The sequence below is a fragment of the Mycteria americana genome, chromosome 2 (assembly GCF_035582795.1).
Source record: "Mycteria americana isolate JAX WOST 10 ecotype Jacksonville Zoo and Gardens chromosome 2, USCA_MyAme_1.0, whole genome shotgun sequence".
NCBI lineage: Eukaryota > Metazoa > Chordata > Aves > Ciconiiformes > Ciconiidae > Mycteria > Mycteria americana.
Genome location: NC_134366.1, coordinates 155,293,464 through 155,315,289, shown reverse-complemented (window position 1 = coordinate 155,315,289; position 21,826 = coordinate 155,293,464). Strand labels below are relative to the sequence as shown.

The window sequence follows — 21,826 nt, the reverse complement described above, 5'->3', positions numbered from 1 at the left end:
ATAGCAGGAAGATTGTTAGTTGTAAAATAAATGTGGGTGCATATAAGTATTGCCAGTCAGCAGGTCATTACATGCAGCCAAGTCTGGACCATCTTGGAATCACTGCAGCAACCACTGGCATATAAATCCCTCCTAGTCTGGTAGGCTTCCCTGGAGCAGTATTTTGTAGCCAGGAAAGATGCTGTGGAGGCTGAAGCTGGGAATGGTGTTTGCTGCAGCTCCTGAGCTCTGAGGCGCTCTCTTTACTGTGATGTTCCAGTGCTGCCAGGACTTTGGCTGCCCCAGTAGCTTCCCAGGCACTGTGGGGAGAGCAGACCGGTGTGTCTTGGTGCTGGTCACTGGAGGCTTCCCTTTAGCCCACTAAAGACTATGACAGGGCATGAGTACCTGGGGAGCCCTGGGGATGCCGGTTCCCAAGTGCTCCTGGCGCAATGAAATACTCTTGTCAGGTGGGCAGCACCAGAACTTGTTTTATCTTTGAGATATTTATTCCTACTTTATTCTGCACTGGAATGAAGACTGATTTTTGAAACACGAAGATCTTCTGTGAAGTGGGATTATATTTCCTGTACATATAAAATTCCCTTCTACTTTAGATCATTTGTCTAATCAACTCCGTTTTTCACAATTCTTATTCAATTGACAAATTAGTTGTTCTTTGAAGAGTCAAGAATTTATGGTGATTTTATTTGATTTTTTGATGAGGCAGAGCTCATGGCTCTAGCATATAACCAGTTCATTTTGTGAGTGAGTTTGTGTAACCAGATCATTTTGCATGTGAGTGAGTTTGTCTTTGAGTCAACGTCATCAGAAACTGGTTGTCCCCTGTTAGATCTGTCTGCAGATAAATTGGTTGCTGCAGTGTTGTGAAGAGGATATATGGTCAACGGCTCAATGCCCAGATGGAGATCAGTGACAAGTGGTGTCCCTCAGGGGTCTGTATTGGTAGCAGTACTCTTTAATATCTTCATCAATGACATAGTGAGATTGAGTGCACCCTCAGCAAGTTTGCAGATGACACCAAGCTGAGTGGTGTGGTTGACACATCCCTGGAGGGAAGGGATGCCATCCAGAGGGACCTGGACAAGCTTGAGGAGTGGGCCCGTGTGAACCTCATGAGGTTCAACAAGGCCAAGTGCAAGGTCCTGCACCTGGGTTGGGGCAATCCCGGTATCAATACAGGCTGGGGGATGAAGGGATTGAGAGCAGCCCTGTGGAGAAGGACTTGGGGTACTGGTGGATGAAAAGCTGGACGTGAGCCAGCAATGTGCACTTGCAGCCCAGAAAGCTAACTGTATCCTGGGCTGCATCAAAAGAAACATGGCCAGCAGGTCAAGGGAGGTGATTCTGCCCCTCTACTCTGCTCTGGTGAGACCCCACCTGGAGTACTGTGTCCAGCCCTGGAGTCCTCAACACAGGAAAGACATGGACCTGTTGGAGCAGGTCCAGAGGAGGGCCACGAAGATGATCAGAGGGCTGGAGCATCTCTCCTATGAGGAAGGGCTGAGACAGTTGGGGTTGTTCAGCCTGGAGAAGGTAAGGCTGTGGGGAGACCTTATTGCAGCCTTTCAGTAGTTAAAGGGGGCTTATCAGAAAGATGGGGACAAACTTTTTAGCAGGGCCTGTTGCAATAGGACAAGGGGTAATGGTTTTAAACTAAAAGAGGGTAGATTCGGACTAGATATAAGGAAGAAATTTTTTACAATGAGGGTGGTGAAGCACTGGCACAGGTTGCCCAGAGAGATGGTAGATGCCCGATCCTTGGAAACATTCAAGGTCAGGTTGGATGGGGCTTTGAGCAACCAGATCTAGTTGAAGATGTCCCTGCTTATTGCAGGGGGGTTGGACTAGATGGTCCCTTCCAACCCAAACCATTCTATGATTCTATGAATGCATTCATGCATCCTTCTGTCTGTTTCTCCAGATATGAATTAAGTCATTTTTAAAAGCTAAATTAAAATGAATGTGTTTTACAGTGCTTGCAACAAAGCAGAGCTAAGCATAGCACAATGTTTTTGTGCAGGTATATGGCACAATTATGTTTTTCTCTCCATCTTTGGAGACTAAGGAGGCATCTGTTCAACAAGGACCATAATGGAGAGTGAGGGAAATCTGTGCATTTTTGGCACCTTTTTCAGTTTCTAATTTTTACTTTTAACCAACCCTAAAAAGGCACACAAAATGTTAAAACGCAAAGTGTTAAAAATGACTTTCTAGGTCACAGGTTATGTTTTAACCCAGACTCGTGTTGTTATGGTTCCTGCTAATATTTCTGGAGTTAGAAACCTGTCAGTGTTTCCATGTGGAGAGAGAGAGCTATAACTGTCTATAAAAATATGTTCCCAGCCAAAGCATGCCATGTGAGGTCGTTGCTGAGAAGGAATTAAAGTCTAGCAGCTTTGAAATTAGAGGCACATCAACAAGACTGGGAAATCTGCTGCTTTCTGACTGTGCTGCACTCCTAGAAGTCAGGAAATGTATGGCGATAGGTGTATGGTGGCTGTTTGGGGTCTGCTTTTATGGGTCACTCTCTGCAGAATCAGGTCTGGATGGATGATTTTGGTTTGTGTAGATGTCTTTAGCATTAGGTTTTGTTGTGCTCTGGATGTCATTTCACAAATTATGCTCTCGGTGGATATTTTAACACCTTCTATCCATTTCCTAAATCTTTTGTGCAATGGGTCCTTTTCCTCTGGTTCACCACAACTTTAAGTAGCTCCAGCACACTCTTCCAATTTACGACGTCTCCCTGACTCGCCAGCTGGACTCCACACATAGCCTCGGTGCTCCAGGAAGGAAGATTTGGCATCAAGTGAGTCTGGGGTTAATGAAAGCCTGGAGTGGGAAGTTATAAAAATCAGATGGTTATAGTAATTGTAAGGGGCTATACGCTGAGTTTAATAGCTCCACAGGGAATAGTGATGTATGAGGAATGTAGGAGGAGAGAATGGGCATAGGAAGGTGCCATTATATATATATATATATATCTATATATCTCTCTCTATCTCCCTCTTCCCCCTCCCCTTTCATTCCCTCTTTGCCGGATATTTTATATCTTTTTGCCAGAATCCTAGTCTGACCCGACTGCACTGCATCATCAATCCCTACAGAAAGCTTGCAGAGAGGGGAAGCTTTTCCAAGATCCAGTCTTCTCCTCTGGCTGCAATGAAATATATAAGTCTGATAATCACACATGATTCTCTCCTGTATGTTCCATGGTGATTCTAAATCGTCTAATTTATCTTTTATCTTGATCAGTGACTTATCTGTTTCATTGTATGTTCAGGCAGTTGTAAGACAAGTTTTTTTTAAAGGAAAACAGCCACAAAGTTAACGTCACCTTGTAGTTTGGTGTGCCCCGAGTTCAGGGTCAGAGTCACAGGGGCCAGTGCTCCTGCTCAGGTGGAAAGAGGGAGTAGCTGGAGGCAGGTCTGCTGTAAAGGGTTGACTGGAATCGCAAACTTACCATCACTGCTACCTGTCATGATCAGCGTGGACGCAGTCGTGGTAAGCCAGGAGTTTACAGCTCCTCAGGGAGGCACTGGCAGTTGCCGTATGTACAGGGCTTGGTGCTCCCAGCCTTCTCCCTTCATGGAGGTGATGCCAGGTCCTTCATCTTGGTGAGATGGACCATTGTGTCTTGTCCCATGATCCTGAATGTAAGGAGACCCTGATCTTTCTTACTAGGCATAAGAGGACACTAAAATTAGGAGCTGCCTCACATTTAGGATCATGCTATATCTGGATGATTGTAATAATAGCTGCTGAAAATGAGTGTTTAGGCAACAGTTAATAGTACCACATTGAGACATGCTGATTATATTTTGAATTAAAAAACAGATAAAATAATCTTGAAAATATAAAAAATATTTTATAAGATAAAGTCTTTTCTCCTGGACTATCTTGCACGCATTCTCTATCATTCTTGCTTCATAGAGTTAAAAGGTGCGTGTTTGTCGTTGGCTTTGCACAGCCAGCATTGTGACAAAAAATGCTTTAGATTCCAGCTTGTATATTTAAAGAATAATGAAATAAATTGCACTAGCAACCTAAATTCTGCCTTTATTTACATCTCCTTTAATAATGGAGGCCATGCTTTTAAGTGATTTAATAGAAAGCATAGTGAGTACAAAATCTTTGAGGGAGATACAAGCATCTTCCATGACATGATTTAATTAGTTGTTTTCTAGAGCTGGTTTTGACAGGGAATATGTATCCATGTGTATGTGTGTGCATGTACATGTTTACATGTGCGCAGCTCATAACTTGAGCAAACTTTGTTCTGGAAGTCCTTGAGGCACAAGTGTGGAACACCACAATGTTGGTTTTGTAGTCATGTTTTGGAGAGGTGCTGTAATTTGAAGAATATTCTAACTGCATCATTTATTCCATTTTTTAATAATGTACTTCAGGTTAGGATAGCCTGTTTTCTGTATGCTTCACAATGTCAGAAAATAATAAAAACAAACAAACAAAAACCCAACACTATAGAGATTATGTGAGTAACTTGAGGTTTCAGTTTAAGTTGTTAAGTTTTTAAATATAAATTTAAATATTGATGTGTTTAATGTTTTTTTTCAGAGGCAGAAGTAAGTGTCAGAACTTCCTAAAAATTTGCCTTTGGTGATAGAGATGAAAACATGCTTATGATTCTCAGCTGCAGCTTTATGTGTCACAAATACCTCCTAAAAATGTTAAGGAATTACAAACTCAAGTAAATCTGAGATCCAAAGTGAGAGATGCATTTAAATATTTTGCTTTCTTCCTGTGAAGTAAGTGTGAAGAAAACGGGTGTATTAGGGCATCATTTGAGTGCACTCTCCTTCTCAGTGCATGAGCTTGCATTAGTATATGCAATGAAGTAAATTTGTTCTCAGTCATTTTCACTTCTCATTTTAGAGGCCAGACCTGTCCACACCAAGGCTTCTTTTTACAGATAGTTATGTGAATGAAGATTTTTTTTTTTTTTTTTTAATTTTTTTTGAGGTCCTAGTATGTGACTTTGGACAAATATATATGAGAGCATATTTAGTACTGCTAATTTTTAAGAGCTCTTGTTAAATGACACTATGGCTAGGATTTTCTTTACTCAGATGATGCTTTTTGGGCTCTCCATGGACTTTCCTAATAGTCCAATTCTTAAGAGCTTTTGCCTATCTTTACAGAAAACTCATATCACCTGGTTCCAGTGGGAACATATGTTTTCTTTCTTCCAGTTAATTATAGTTGCAACCAAGGCTGTACTACACAGTCCTTCCTTTCTGGAAAACTATCAACAAATATTTATCATTCAGAAAACTGTACCAGGAGACTCATAACTGGAGTGGTCCTGGCTCCTACTGACGTATTTGAAATGATTGGAATTTGTTAACGTACAACAAAGTCGAAAATAAAAACCTGTTTGAATATCAAAGTATCGATTTAGCTGCCAGGTTTCAAGTACCTCATTTGAAAATACTGGTCTGCATTTTTCAGTAGCTTTTCTTTCAGTGGCTTACGCAGTTTTTACCTCTGGTGGTCTCTAGGATGAGGTGTTTTGAGAGCTGAGGGGAGAACTTTGGAGAAATAACTTCTCTTTTATGAAATACTCCAGAAATGAAGTTTTTCCATTTTTAATGGAATTGATCTCTTTTTTTTTTTTTTTCCTCTGCCTTTTTTTTAAGTGAGATATAAGCCCATGTAACATCTTACTTTAAGGCATTAACATTCCTTTTATTCTGAGATAGTGAGGTGCTATTATCTCAATTTTAAGAATGAGGAATTCAGAGTAAGAAAAGCTAAGGTATTTGCTCAAGTCATGAAAACAACTGTGGCTGAATTATTCCTTGAAGCTAGGTGTATCTCGTCCTAAGCTGAGGGCTCCCTTGAGTAGTTCATTCCTCCTCTCAGAGGTACAGCCTTTATAATAAAAGGGAATAAAAAAGAAACTGATTTATTTAGCATATCCTCATTTGTTTTGTAAGACCAGGAAGGACTGTTATTATAATATATTACCAAGTATTATTACCTTTTACTCGGATGTGTGTAGTCTAAAGACTCAAACTGGCACAAAGCACTTCAGTTCACAGGTTACTAGACTATGTGTCACAGACCACAGCAGCGACCAAGCAGCCGCAAAACAGTTCAGGTCCTTGGAATGGTGAGACATTAACTAAATGAAAATTGCCCAGACAGTCCCAGCAGGTAAACTGTGCCACATGCTGCAAGTCTATGCTGATTTGATGGAAGACAATTCCTTTCTGAATGTAATCTGATAACTAGCTTGACTCTGAGTATATGGGGGACATATACAAACTAGACACAAGTTTTGATCTAGCATGTTACTTGCCCCTAGTTATGGCCAGTCTGTGATCATTCAGAGGAAGAAAAATAATTTTCCCTCATTCTTGGAAAACTACATCTGCTGGTTGCGTGTGAAAGTTGGTAGCCTTTTCAGGTTACTATCAGGGCCTTGAAGTATGAGGCTATATGTGATTTATAACTAATGTCTTAACAGGCATGAGACTACTGAGGGCAATCTGGGCATTTGTGTCTTACCTGGGATCAGGAGAGACTCACTGGCCATGTCTACAATAGCAAGAATTGAGGTCCAGTGGGGTGTGCATTTGTAGAACTAAACAACTAGTTCTGGGGACCTGGTGCCCATGCGTTACATGTTTCAGGGTTTTACTTTGGGCTAGCTCTAATCTGGTCCTATGAACTGGATGCATACTACTTGCTGAAGGATGTTAGGTGTACACTTGGAGCATATTTTCCAGTTCAGGTTAATTTGAAGGAAATGCAGCTCCAGGACTGCTCTGTCATGTAGAACAAAGCTCAGTCTATGGGGGATGACTTGGATTCCGGATACGAAAGCATACTGATGATCCAAACTGCGACAAACACTCACAGATCATGTATTCTGAAGTGCTTGCATGACATCTCCAGGGGCAAGAACCAAATAGTTTATCCCAAAAGTGCCGTGAAAGCATATAAATTCTGAAGAGAGAGGTAGTCTCCCTAACAAGGGCTTCAAGGCAGTCCAGACCTCTTCCCATTCCCTTCTCCCCCTGCCTCTGTCTTACAGGTAGCATGTTCCAGTGTTTAATTACATGGTGGACACATCCTGTTTTAGTTCAAGCCTAACTTCAGCTTCCAGTCATCATCAGCAAGATAGACCCCCTCCCTCCCTCCCTTCCCCTGGCTAGTTGATATTTACCTTTGTTCAACTGTATTTTTGAGGTTGTAAATGTTTAGTCGAGATCTGAAGTGACTCTGTACCAGTAATGGTTCCTTCTGATGACTTGTTACCCCGTCAACTTTTGTCATCTGGAGACTGTGCCAGCAAAGATTTTGTATATTCTTTGGAGCTTTTTTGGTAAGCATTGATTCTTTCTTAATATGGTATACATTTGGAGATTAGTCGGTGAGTTGGGTTTTAAAATCAAGATGTGATGTTGTGCTAAGTCAGATGACTTGAAGAAATCAAAATATAACTCACCAACAGTTTTCTTTTCTTCTATGCTCGTAGAGTGTAACAGTTTATTTTGATCTAAACTCTTGCTTATTCTATCTATCTATTACATATGTATGTATATTTAGTCTCTACTTCTCAATGATGCAACACTTTCTTAAAGACTCCATTTTTTTTCCTCTGAAATTGATGTCAGGTGAATCGGTCTGTAGTTCCCTGTTTGGTACATAGGCTGTCCTCCACGCTGTTAGGCTTTCCTCAGTCTTCAAGCATTTATTAAAAAAAAAAAAAAATTCTAAAGGAAAACATTAAATTAATGCATTTAGCAATTGATTGGTAATGACTGTTGCTTAAATTTTTTTCTCTTTGGCAAATGGTCTTGCATAGCTTCCTTTTGTATGGATGGCAAACTTTTGATTACAGCTGTGTTATCACATTGGGTGGATACATCCTGCTTTATTCCAAACACGAGATGTAACTGTTAGGCTCTTTTGCTTTCTCTGACTGTTATTTTAAGTGTTAGAAATATGGTTTGTTATTCTGGTCTCTATTCACTGTTGAGTTTTGGGATTTGAGGGTTTAGAGGGGTGGAGTTGGTTTTTTTGGTTGGGTTTTTTTGATCCCTTTAGGTTATTTGTCAATTATCTTCATTTTTTAACTTACATTATTTGCTATTTACGTCTTGTTTTTCTGTCCTTTGAAACTGTGCTTTAATACCACTTCCACATAATTTTTTTTTTTTTAAGTCAGAATGGTCTTTTTTGCCCTACATTTTCTTTGGTTTGGTATTTGTGGTACTATGGCTTGTTATTCATCCAGTAGAATATCCTTAAACAATTACCAATTTTAACTCTTCCCAACTTCTAATTTTTGTTTCCAGTCAATCATGCCAACAAGTAATTTAAGCTTGGCAAATTTGGCCCTTGCAAAGTTTCACATAATCACATTTCTGGCTTATGCTATGTACTGCTTGTACAGTGGAAATGTAGCGAGTCCAAAACTCACAGGTACGTTGTCAAATGCTAATTTTTGATCAGCATTTACCTGTTTTTTGTCTTAAAATTTAATCTAACTTTGAACTGCCCCATATAAGCACGCTAAGGTAGTGCTCTTTAGAAATACAAAAAGACCCCACCTTATTAAAGAAACTCTAGATAACGTTCTTAAATGCTCAGACATTTAAGACATAAAATATATCAGACATAGCTCATATCAGATTTCTCCAATGCCAAAGTTTCCTGGGATGCCATTTTTCTTTTCTGATAGCTGATGGCTAAGGAAGAATTTATCCTGATGTCTTGGGAGGGCTGAAAGTCCACCAGTACTAACATTTTAGTCTTGTGAGTGAGCTTTATAGGCCATGGAGTTGCTGTACTTCTGTGTGTGTGACACGAAAGGGTAATTGTCCGTTGCAGAATGCTGTCCCCGTCACCACTTACCAGAGTCTCACCTCCTGGAACGAGGGAGAGTGGGTGGGATTTTCAGCATTTGAACATACAGCCTTTTATCCTCAGTCTTGGTAATACAAGGTGGGTATCCGTATCCAAATTCTCATTCTAGGAGTGCAATAATGGAAGCTCTGTTCTAGTGTCAATGCAGGGCAGGGTGGCTTGTCCTTGTGGGGGAGGTCCCCTGCTTACAGGAGGCAGGAAGTTGCCACCTGCCCTTCTGGAACATCTCTGCTTTTTTCAAAAGAAAGGTATCTCTAGGGGGAACTTTCGGGGGGTTTTGGCCAATGGTGGATGTTGTCTTGTTCTTTCCTGAATTTCATCTCATTTGAGCTGAGCTGCATTGCTACCTATAGGTCTTTTCCTCTGGTGAGCTTTTTTCTCTTAAGATGGCTCACTTTGTGTGGGAAAGGATACTTCCAGCTGTGAAGATATCCTTTAGGTTCCCTTATTTGCAATTACAGCACATTTCCAAAATGCTTTGTTTCCATTTCATTCATTGATACTTGTTGCCTCCCTCCCTGAGATCTCCTGTGAAAAGGAATGTGTCTGGACATCCAGAAAACTTTCCATACGTCCGTGTGCTTTGTTGCTTGTTCCTCCTCCATCAGAAGTGTGTTGCACATCATATAGCTCAAGCTGCCTCCTTCAAGCAAGAAGTGAAATCTGGTACTTCAGATGCAGGTCATAGGACCCCAGGATAAGTCAGTCTGGAAGAGACCTCCCTTACCAATCTCCTGCTCCAAGCAGAGTCAGATGTTAGGCCAGACCAGGTTAGTTGGGGCTTTATCCAGCTGGGGCTTGAAATGGCTGTGCCTTCCTTTACCTGTTCAGGTGTGTTGTGATGCCACTGGGAGTCCTGGACTTAATGAAACTGGGTAGCTGTTGGAGGAACCACAGTGTCCATCTAGCTTCGAATTTCCTTCCTGTGGAAAACGGGCAAGGGGAGAGCAGTATCTACTCTCTGCCTAGTGCTTCAGTACAGAGTTGAAATGGGTTCAGCTGAAGCACCCCACCTGGGAGCTTGTAAATGCTATTGGTTTTCTAGGGCAAACATCATCATTGACTACTCTGTCAGCTGCTGTAGCTGAGGAAATGCAGTGCTGTGTCTACATACTACCCAAATGGGTTTCTATACAGACTTGTCATATCTACCTGGAGACTACCAGCCTAGTCCTCTGAAATACTGTGGGGAGCAATTTTACTTCTGTGTGGTCCAAGCTTCATTCTCAACCTAATGCCCAACCTGAAACCCAGGTTGCCTCCATCAGGCTTGGACATCTGGCAAATCTGGTTGTGCAGACCTGCACTGAAGCTTTGCTTGGAACTGTCTTTTGCTCAGTGTAAGGACCTGTACAACATTTCTTCTGCAAGACTTCTGATACTGTGAAGATAACCTTACTTGCATTTTAAAGTTTCCTACTCAGCTTCTTATGTCTGAGGCCATTAAATCTTCCAGACTATTCCCAACTATCTAAACCTTATATTTCTTCATTCTTAGAGGGTACCACTTTCTGTACCTTTCAATTTCATGATATTCTTTTAAAAAAAAAAAAACAAAAAACAACAAAAACCAAAAAAACCACCAAACAAACCAAAAAACAGAAAGCTCCATTTTCATGTTGTTCAACATTTCAGAAGTTTGGTATTTATGAAACACTAACCAGTGTGTTCACTGTTATATAAACTGGAGAAATAAGGCGTGTTCTTCACTGTTACACAGTAACTATCAGAGTCAAATATTTTTTTGTTTGGCATTTCCTTTACATGCTGGTTCCTGTTGTACAATAAAAACATGATACTAAACAATAGTTAAGCATGTAGTCATTAGTTTAGTGCTGCCTAATATAACAATGAAAAAAACAATATAATCTTTGCCTTTGTTTATTTCTGTTGGATTTGCTGTATGGATTATCTAGCTTCAGAGTCCAGATTTGATATCTATCACTTGTAAAATACATTGAATTTAATCTTCCAGGAAGTGAAAAGAAAGGTTTGGGCTCCTTCTCTAACTATGTTTTTTTTCTGTTCCTCAATCTTTTCTACCTTTTTAGGAATTGTTCAGTAAAAGTATGAAATGGCAAAGTGAAATATGCATCATACGTAAAATCTTCTTGTATGTCATTGTACTTTGTGTCTTAAGCAGTGTTCTGGATCTTCACCTCTTTAGCTTTAGTGCTTCCAATAATGTTTTGTCTTCAGCGGTTTGGGTGGATCTGGGTTTGGAACTGTGTTTTTGTTGGAACGCCTCTACATTGGATCCCTGCAGTTTTCAGTGCTTGGAAAAGTTATAACTTACAATAGAAGACAAAGTAAACACGCCATCAAAGGGGAAAAAATTAAATCTCTGTTTATTCACCTGCATGCTAGAGATGAATCTTATTCACAGCAGCTAGCTGAAATATTCTAGATATTAAAAGGCTTGGAAAAAAATGAATCTGTTTAAATGCCTGGGACTTTGTTCCATAGAATTTCTGTCCCAGATGTTGATTTGCAGCAGCAATATGCTGGATGAAATTTGCAGTTGAATGTGCCATCAGATAGTGGCACACAGAATATATACATGGGGAAAATGCATTCCTGTGCATTTCTGTGAAATTTTGTAGTTAAGAAATAGACTGTTACAGCGTGTGCATTTCTGGATGACTGTAGCACGGGACCCTGAAATGGAAAGGTCTCAGACTGGTGTCAAAGTGACTTTTATCCACCTGAGAGGTGGAAATACGCTGCCTTGTGGAATCCCACTGACCAGACCTCCCCACCAGTGTGGTGTTATGAAGGAAGTAAAGGAGCATTTGTATTTTAGTTTTGTTTCTCTTCACAGCTTCTACATTAACACCATATATAAAGAGTTGGTCCAAGGTATAGTCTCTGGAAGGAGTATGACTATTTCTTCTGTATTAGAAGTGGAACTACCAGCCTCTGAGCATCTGCTCATGCTTCCCAATGATGTGATTTATTTTCAAGGGAAGGCAAATAAACTTCCCACTCAAAATAAGCTGGGGAACGTGGGGGTTGTCACGTACTGTCTTCCCTGTCTCCCTCTTCCTACATACAAGACCTAGAAGGAGCTCCTGGGCCTCATACGTAGGTGAGAGATAGGAGATGTAAGTGAAAAAGAGATAAAGCCTTAGTGAGGAACATGTTTTTCAAAAGCTTGTTTGGGAGGACACAGCAATTGGTTTTGAAAATTCCTAATTCCTGCTGTAGATGGTTTAAGGTCAGCTCTGTGCAGGTGCAGAGCTCCCGGTGCCGAGCAGCTAGGCTGCTCAGTATTCACACTCCTTTGCACTTCGTTGTCTGCAGGAGAGCTGCGACTGGCGAGTGATAGAGTGGTGGTCTGGTGGGAAGGGAGCTGTAGACATCCCTTGGCTGAAACCAGCCCGCTGTGCCACTAAGGCAAAAGAGCGTTGCCACTGCACGAAGGGCGTGCCAGAGAGAGCCGGACATTGGGGTAGATCCTAGGGGTAGAGTAGGCTAGGGGTCTGGTCTCTGTCCCATCAACTGATTTATGCAGTTTTCATCAGATGTAATTAATCTGTGCTGTTGCCAAAGGTAATGACTTGTGCTTTGCCTACATGTCTGAATTGCTGGAGTTTGGGGAACAACCCAGAACCTCAGATGTGATTATTTCCTTCTTCTTAAGTAGTGGCTTTGGGAGATTTCTATGTTTTACTCTATAGACCTGTAGAAAGCTGAAAGTGTAATTAATCTAAATTCTAAATAAGAGAAATTTGAAGACAAGTTATCCTTCAAAACTATTGCATATTAAAAATCCTCTTGGGTTTTATGGTTGGAGTTTTTTGAGGTTACTATACATGAAGCTACCAGCATTTAATTAAAGTATCTTGGGCTTATAAAGTATCCTAAATCATAAAACTACCTGATGGAAGTTTATTTAAAGCTTGTATCCTGGATGCTTTTACAGAGACTGAAGATGTCATGTAAGACAAAGAATTTCGAGATTTGGAGCAGACAAAACTGCCCACAGCTGTGCAAACAGTACAGTGATGGGCACGTATTGGCCATGGTTTGGTACTGCTGGACTACAGGGTTCCTAAAAAAGCATCATTCTAGCAACTCATAAGCAGATGAAACAGAGGTATCTTGGAGAGACTCTTCTCAGTGTGATAACTGAAGCAGAGGCTTTACAAATCAACAGCTTGAATGGATTAAAGATGCCTGGTCCATTACTTGGCGTAATGCAGTTTCTTACTATAGCTGAAGTAGATTGGCCTATAAATTAAAACTCAGAAATGAGATTGGCAACATGGACATGAATGTGCATCATGTAAGACTTTTGAACACCAAGTATTGCGGGGGGGCCTAGACTTCAAGACAAATACCTCCTGTGAGTGGTATTTGTGATCCAGTGGGCTGGTAAGGCTTGGTTATTGGGTTTTTTTCTGAACAGGCTATGTATCTGGCCTGTATGCATGAACATATGGGGAAGAGGGCTTTTTAAAGTTTATTTTATTTTACCTTTTTTTTTGTCTCTGCATGCACTTTGTGTCTGTGATGCTTGGACCTTTTATCCCCAGTGTTTCAAGTGTGAGTGTTGAATTACTCTCTGTCAGCGACAGCAGGAAGACCTAGGATAAAACTGGTGAATCTGTGAACAGCAATCAGCAATAAAAGCTAATATTTTCTAGGACATTTGAACAGAGAGTGAGACACTTTCCTGTCTGTGTCTATTTCTATACTTGCTTTTTAGGATGGCAGGTGATGGAGTGGTGTTTGTGACCTGCAACAGATGTTCCGTATTTTTTTTCCATCCGGTAGCCAGAAAGGACTTCCTGTGCATAAAATGTAAATTGTTGACTGTGCTGGATTTCTGGACTGAAAGGACAAGTACTGTCACTGGGGAACACTGGGGAAATGGAAGAGGTCTGAGCAACCAGACTGAGGAAGCATTGCTGCTCCATTGTCAGGGAGAGAGGAACTGTCCCCCGAGGAACTGAACAGGGAGAAATTGTGGAGGAGGATTCACGTCAGAAGTAGGAGGAGGAAGCAGCATTCAGTAGAGTCGAAGGCAGGTGAGGACTGGTAGGCTGTGAACAGCAGACAGAAGAGGACAAAGGGAGTTAAATGTTTCCAGTTGATAGTGGGTATCCAGAAATTAAACTGTGAGAGATGCCTTTCAAAAGCTCCAGAAGGTTGAATGAAGAAAGATGAGATACCTCTGTGACTGGCAATTTAGCCCAGCTGGAAAGAAAGTCAGTAATGTTCTTAAAATATCTAAGCAACCAAGGCATCCTGAAACCAGCATACGTGTCATTTTATTAATAAAGTAGGCTTCTGAATTTGGTAGTCAGTATGCAATGCTGATAATGCCTATAGTGACTAAATATTGCAGAATATCTCAACATGTCGGTGATTTCTGGAGACTTGCCAGGGTCCTGAAGGAGAATAATATCTAACTGATCTTCACAGTGATTCTCCCTACCGTGGTGGTGGTGAAAACAGTACAGAAAATTCTGAAAGTATTCAGCTGGATAGCCATGTAGCAAAAGTAAAATGTTTTGATTTGGAAGTGGAATAAAAGTCCACTGTCTTTTGAATATAGATGGAATGAAGGCAAGTCTTCTGAGGCCTAGACTAGAAAAATCAGAAGGACATTATATAACGAGAGAATGAAATGAGCTGACAAATGACAGTAGTTTAAGCATAAAATTGTGGTATTGAAAATATAATTAAGACCTCCAAAGGAACTGAAGAAATGGTTTCATAATAAGCAGGCAAAATTGTTCACTTATGAGCATAAATTTGAGATTTATACCAGACTCATTGAAGTGAAATGCCACCCTACAGTTAGTCTGTCTTCAGAAGAAGAGCCGGGAACATGTGGGTTTTCTGAGTTGCGGACGACTTCAGAGAGAATGGTCCTGAGTGGTTAAGGACCGGTGTCCTGAGAAAGATAGCACAGGGTGATCTCCTGCGTAACTCCAGAAAATGGCTGCTTCCTACTCAGAGCAGCGTGGTACTTGGGAAGCAGAGTCTTTGTGGTCAAAAAAATTTACATAACACATGAATGTTTCGGGCGAGTAATATCTAGGAATAGTAGAGAAGTTATATCACTTCTGTATTTGGCACTGGTACAATCGCTTTTCCGTTGCTGAGCTCTTTTTTTGGTGTCCATAAGCCTGTTGATAAAATGGTAAGGGATTGATCAAAGGACTGGATACTTTGCCTTGCGGTGAGACATTCTGGAATCTTGCTCTGTTTATCTTACCCATGAGAAGGCTAAGGCTTGACCTGATCAGAGTGTCTGCATTGGGGAAAAAACATTGAAAAACTGTTAACAATCTGGCAGGCAAAGATATAAAAAGGTTCAGTGGTTGCTATTTGAAGTTCAAAATTCCACTGCAGATTTTCAACAGTGAGAGTGATTAGCCCCTATGATATCTTAACAAAGGTTGTGGTGGTTTCCTTACCACTGGCAATTTAAAAATCAAGATTGAATGGTTTCTTAAATGATATGTTTTAGTAAAGTGCAAGTTCTGTGGCTTCTTTGTACGGGGCATTGGGCTAATTGGTCACAAAAATCCCCTTTGACCTTGAATCTCTTAATTCTCTTAACCTAAGACAATGACTAGAGTCAAGCTAGTCAATTTTTTTCTTTTTTTTTTTTGTTTTGTTTTGTTATTGAAGTTTTCTGTCCAAAACTTACACAGCTCTAATGAAAAATAGGTATTTTTCTTGGCCAGCTTCTGTTCATAGCCCATCAGATGTTTTTTAACTATAATGACCTTGCAGTCTTACAGTGTTAGCACACTGGTATACTCTACAATATTGGTGTACCTGTAAAGCTGTATTCTTTGTTCCATTCTTTGATAACCTGAAGACATATGCCAAGCATGAGTGTATTTTAGTTCGTTTTATTGAGATATGTATGAGATACCTTTATAGCATTAATTGAATTCAGGATTACGAAATCTACTCTTTTGGCAATAAGTGCAGCTTGTACTGGTCTTTTAGTTGCTTCCCCCCTCTGAGTCCCATCTGCACACCTCATGTTTGCAGTGATAAGTGTCTCAGAGACATTCCTGCTAGATCTGAACTAAAATCCAGTTACCAGTGTTTATGTGGCTACAATCCCAGTTAGGGCAAGAGTGCCATTAAGCTGGCCATTGTACCAGTAAGCCCAGTTTCTGACTTCAGAGAGTTCAAAAGACCGAAGACTGCCAAATAGTGACACAATGACAAGGCAGCGAGTGATATTAGGAACATAATGAGCATGTTAGCCTAAAGAAATGATGTTTAGGTAATGACTTTTTCTACTGCTTGTTTCTCTGCCAGGCACTCCTCTTTCTCCAATTGGTTTTGGATTCATTTGTCCGTTTCAGCCTGGTTTTTACAGAAGTGTAAAAATACCAGGTTCTTGTGGTGAGCTGAAGGACCAGGTTCGAAAGAGGTTTGTGACACCTAACAAGTGGGTATACAAGAAAGACAGAAATTAGTTGTTGTGGTGTGGCTGCAAGACAGTAAGATCGTAGGAAATCAAATGCTCTTAGTTCTGTTGCTTACAAAACAACTTGTATTCTTGTGGGGAACGGGCTAGACTCATTTTGTACTGTTGATTCTCTTGTGATTTCAAATAGTCATAACAATTCACTTAAAACCACTTCAGCAATATGGCTTAAATACATTTGATCCAGACAAGAGTTAAAGTAATTAGCTGACATTTGATTTTACTTGATATGGATCCAAACCATGAAACTTTGAACACCCTTAGAGTTCAGAAGTGTTTCATTCAGTGTTTGGGTACTAGTCTGTGTTCTCAAGTAACCTTTTCAAACTTGGCAAATTTAATCCCAGATTTAAAATAACATAGCAACATAGGGAATCAAGTCTGTATTTTTTCTTTAAATATAGAGATGCTCTAGAGTATAGTGGTAGAAGCAGCAAGCAGAAGGAATAGAAAATGTGTGTTTTGTATAAAGGTGTGTGTTTGTGTTTATGTGCGGTGTTCACACCCGGGTACATACTTACGTGTCTGTACAAAACATTGCTCCTGCTGCAAGGACCTTACAATCTGAACAGACAGCCAAGGCAATCATGTGCTTTGAGACCCAGAGGATGGTGCTAACTTAGAGCATGTGTGCATTTTCGGTTTTACGATGTGACGACAGCAGCGCTCTGACACTGGTTAACATTTGTGGGCCTTGTGGAAGGAGCGAGTTTCCATGAGGGGTTTGGCTGGAGGAAACCTGCCTGCCTGGCACACAGAGTTGAGGAGGGTGTTCCAGGCAGGGTCGAAATAGAGATGTGAGAACTGAGAGTAGTGTGATGTTTTACATTGCGTATCACGCAGCTGGTAACTTGGAATGTGATTGACCATGTTTTGTAAGCTTGTTATTTTTTCTTGCAGTCTAATACAGAAGAAAAAAGAAGAGGTTATGAAGAAATTCAAAAGGAAGCGCATAGATGTTTCTGCTGAACACAGAGGTGTTCGCTTTCTCCTTTAAAGAGCAATTACATGAGAACTGAAAAAGCTGTATGAGAGAAGAATGTATTTGCTGTGTAAAGAAACCAAGATGGAAAGGGAAGACTTTGGGGCAGGGGGGATTCTGTAGGACTTAATTATAGCCTGTGTACATAGCGGCAAAGAGAAGGTTATGTTGGTATCTTCAAGATGGTGTGCCTATGTGACACCAAAACCAGTGCTACGGTATTTGATTTGTTAAAGTGTATGTTCAGTGTCCAAGTAATTTAGCAGTAGAACATATCATGATTTTTCCCTGCTTCAGGACAAGTTGAACTGACAGAAAGGTCCCAGAAGTTGGTATGCTTCTCATGAAGCTCGGAAAAGAATATAAGAAACAACAAAGTGGAAGAACGCTGATTCTGTGATAGACACTTCACAATAATTTACTGTATGCAAAATACCTGGAAATTATTCAGTTTGGTGCCTAAGCAACACAGGGGGAAGTTTTCAAATTCTTTCATAAAGTTTACTCTCTGTGTTACAGCATAAAAATCATATTCTCTCCCCTTACCATTGTATAATACTTCAGTGGTGGGTTGGTTTTTTTTTTTTGCCTACTGTGGTAAAGAAAGAAAAGAAAAATATCTGATGCATTTTTAGGTTTTTATTATAACTTAGTAACTAGGAGAGCAACAGGGAAAGTCATCACTATGTGACCATTAACTAGGTGACCATCTTGAACTCTGTTATCCAAATTCAATGTGTGAGTTTAATAATCATTCATTTAAGTAACAATACATGTGTCACATCTATAATACCTCACATCTGAGGATTTTAGAGCAGTTTACAAGTTTTGATGAACTGAATCTCACAGTATTCCTATAAGAGGGGAAAAAAATACAGGCATAGAAATTACAAATCATTTGTTAAGGCTGCTCAGGAGATGAAGAAGGAGAGTCTAGATGTCACGGTTTGGGGAACCTACACACAAGTTAAAATTTTTGGATAAATATATACAACTTACAAAATTACTATATTATTGAACTCTTTCATATATCTTGTGTTGACCTGAAGCTGTGAAAGATGTGCTGTCCATCTCCTAAACAAAGGATAGCACAGGATAATGGAGGATCATTTCATGCTGTTAGCTCCTTTTCATGTGAGAGTATTTTAGGACAGAGCTATGGCTCAAGCCCAGGGAAGTCAGCATAATTAAATTTGTCTGCAGAACAAAGGGTTATCGACAAAGACATCTTACCAGAAATAGAAAAAAGAGGTACTTGAGGAGAGTAACATGTGGATAGTCATAGATAAAGGAAAGTTGGACAGTAGAGTCAAACTGAGACACGTTTTGTAGCCAAGAAGTCTGAACTTTAATGGGGGTCAGTGAGGGAAGGTGGACATGAGACCTATATGGACACTACAAATGTATCTGCTCAAGAGAGTAATCCCTGCTTCCCATACTAGACTATTGAGAATAGTAGCCTTTAGCTATACCCATACTGTCCAGCAATTGGCCTGGCCTTAAGTCATAGTCATATATATCCTTCTCTCTGTTCAAAGTTTCTGAAATAATGCAAGAATTGTACAGCATGCTTGGATCTTTGTTGGCAACATGGACAGCAGGATTGAGAGCACCCTCAGCAAGTTTGCCAACGACACCAAGCTGTGTGGTGCGGTCGACACGCTGGAGGGAAGGGATGCCATCCAGAGGGACCTTGACAGATTTGAGAGGTGGGCCCATGCAAACCTCATGAAGTTCAGCAAGACGAAGTGCAAGATCCTGCACATGCGTTGGGGCAATCCCAAGCACAAATACAGGCTGGGCAGAGAATGGATTGAGAGCAGCCTTGAGGACAAGGACTTGGGGGTGTTGGCTGTTGAGAAGCTCAACATGACCCAGCAATGTGTGCTCGCAGCCCAGAAAGCCAGCCGTGTCCTGGGCTGCATCAAAAGAAGCATGACCAGCAAGTTGAGGGAGGTGATTCTGCCCCTCTACTCTGCTCTGGTCAGACCCCACCTGGAGTACTGTGTTCAGCTCTGGGGCCCCCAACATAAGAAGGACATGGAGCTGTTGGAGCGAGTCCAGAGGAGGGCCACAAAGATGATCAGAGGGCTGGAGCACCTCTCCTATGAAGACAGGCTAAGAGAGTTGGGGCTGTTCAGCCTAGAGAAGAGAAGGGTCCGGGGACACCTTCTAGCAGCCTTCCAGTACCTGAAGTGGGCCTACAAGAAAGCTGGAGAGGGACTTTTTACAAGGGGCATGTAGTGATAGGACAAGGGGTAATGGCTTTAAACTGAGAGACGGTAGATTTAGATTCAATATAAGGAAGAAATTCTTGCCTATGAGGGTGGTGAGGCACTGGAATAGGTCACCCGGAGAAGTTGTGGATGCTCCGTCCCTGGAAGTGTTCAAGGCCAGGTTGGATGGGGCTTTGAGCAACCTGGTCTAGTGGAAGGTGTCCCTTCCCATGGCAGGAGGGTTGGAACGAGATAATCTTTAAAGTCCCTTCCAACCAAGCCATTCTATGATTCTGTGATCGTGGGTTTTTATGACAACTGTTACATGTTGGGTGGTGTGAGTGTACGGGGTACCCCTAATGAGCTTGTGCCCAGGTGTAAGGGGTGGGTCCTGCTCCAGAGTAGTAGAAAAGCGTACGAGGACTATGTGCAGAGTGGTGCAGTCTTGTTCATGTTGCCTACGTGGAGGATTCCTTGGAGCAGACTCTCCCCAGGGGCATATATGGGTTATGTTTTGGAAGGAGTTAGTTCCCTCCAGAGAAGCGCATAGGGCTGGAGTGACAGCTACATGGGGTGGACAGTCAAGGCTGAAGCCTGAAGTGAACTGGGGAGCTGGGTTATTTGTCAATATTGCGTAGCTGCTCAAGAGGGATATAGAGAAAAAATAAATCCTTGATTTGGGGAAGAAACAACATGCTGTGTATGAGATCCTGACTTTAGCTGATTCAAACTCCAAAAAACACTTGGAGTGGTGAATAAATTTAGGCATCTTGCATCTTTACTTTTGCTTTGTTCCTTTTAATTCTTTTGTTAAAGTACAGGCTTCTCTGAGGAACCTTGAACAAGCCAGAGGTACAGATTTACTGACAGTGAGATGCAAGGAGACTAAAAGGGGATTCAGAAGTCTACAGGATTGCCCACCATGTGTTAAGCAACAATTGCTTTGGAGTACGTGGTCACGTATTATTTGATGTGGTTACAGATAGGCAATCCCTGCCGACAGTGAGATGAGGGATGCATCCAGGCCTAGCTCATCATCTGTTTGTTTCTCCTCTTCTATGTCTTTGAAGATGTGGATTGTGAATGAGAATAGTTGCAAGATGAACTATAGGAAAAGTTATTTCTGAGGTCTTGTAGGCAACAGGAGATGGGAACTGGTTTAGGAGTATAAGGCAATTGGTCTGGTAGGGTGTGTCATTACAAAGAGGTTAACAGCCAGAGAATCATACATATACAATAGAGTGTAAGGTTGCTATTCCCATCAAGAGGATCTCACCTGGTGAGCCTGGAGCCAGAGGACTCCAACACTCAGAAAGTGTCCCACTGGCTGAGCTGTTTCACACCGGATCACTTGGCTTCTCGTCCTGCTTGCCACCCACTAAGATTATTTTGTACAAGATCGGAGTTGAGTGCTGTCGTGCTGAACTTGGAGAGGCATGTGTGGGGGACGGGAGCAGAGAGGGAGTGGGAATGTGGTGTGCAGATGTGTGAAGGTGAGAGTAAAGCTTATCAGCTACTGGTTCCAGAGGGTGGTGGGCTTTTCCTTTTTTCTTTTCCCAGCTCTGCTGATGCAGTCATCCATTGAACAACCTCAATTATCCATCCATACAAGATAAAAGTACCAGAGTACTATGTTAGGGTGTGAATACTTTTAAATATTTTAAAATGTAACAATTAAAATTAAGGGCAAAGTCCTTGCCCTTTTGGCCAGCTGCCCTCAGAGTGGCCTGTATTAAAAAGCTCTTGAGACCCCAAAGACACTTTCCTTGTGTTGCATAATATTTTTCTTTTGTTTCCAGTAAACCAGGTTTGAACTGGCAAATTTCTGTGAAGTCCTGTGGCCAATTTAATATTTAAAACAGACCTGTTAAATTATGCTGGTTTCAGGAATGTCTTGAGCCGTCCTCTCTCTGCTAACCTGCTGTGCTGACTCAGTGCCTGAGAAGGAGTTGACAGCACACGGGGACAGGGGAGCGTTCTGCGACTCTGCAGAAAGGCAGGATAGTAAAAGCTCATAAGGGCAAAGAGTGATGCAGCTAAGGTTTGTGTTGCAGTATCAGTCAAGTAATTAAAAAAAAAAAAAAGAAAAAAGAATAGAATTAGTTGAAGGCACAGCAGCTGGTGACCTAAAATGGTAATCTGCGCTAAACGCCTTCCTTCAGTAATGTCTGTGCATATGGTTTTCAGCCCATTTTGGGTAGAAACTTGTAGAAAAAGAAGGCTCTTAGAAGTTAAAACTGCTACTCTTTTTTGGAA

General features: G+C 41.2%; 1 protein-coding gene and 1 long non-coding RNA gene across 4 annotated transcripts in view; one reads left to right on the top strand and one right to left on the bottom strand.

Annotated features, from left to right (window-relative positions):
* LOC142406824 (uncharacterized) overlaps nucleotides 1–21,826 on the bottom strand; it is a 292,658-nt gene that overhangs the window by 133,849 nt on the left and 136,983 nt on the right. The window lies entirely within an intron of this gene.
* The window catches only part of RSPO2 (R-spondin 2), a 140,245-nt gene that overhangs the window by 63,404 nt on the left and 55,015 nt on the right, over nucleotides 1–21,826 (top strand). The gene's annotated exons all lie outside the window — the stretch shown is intronic.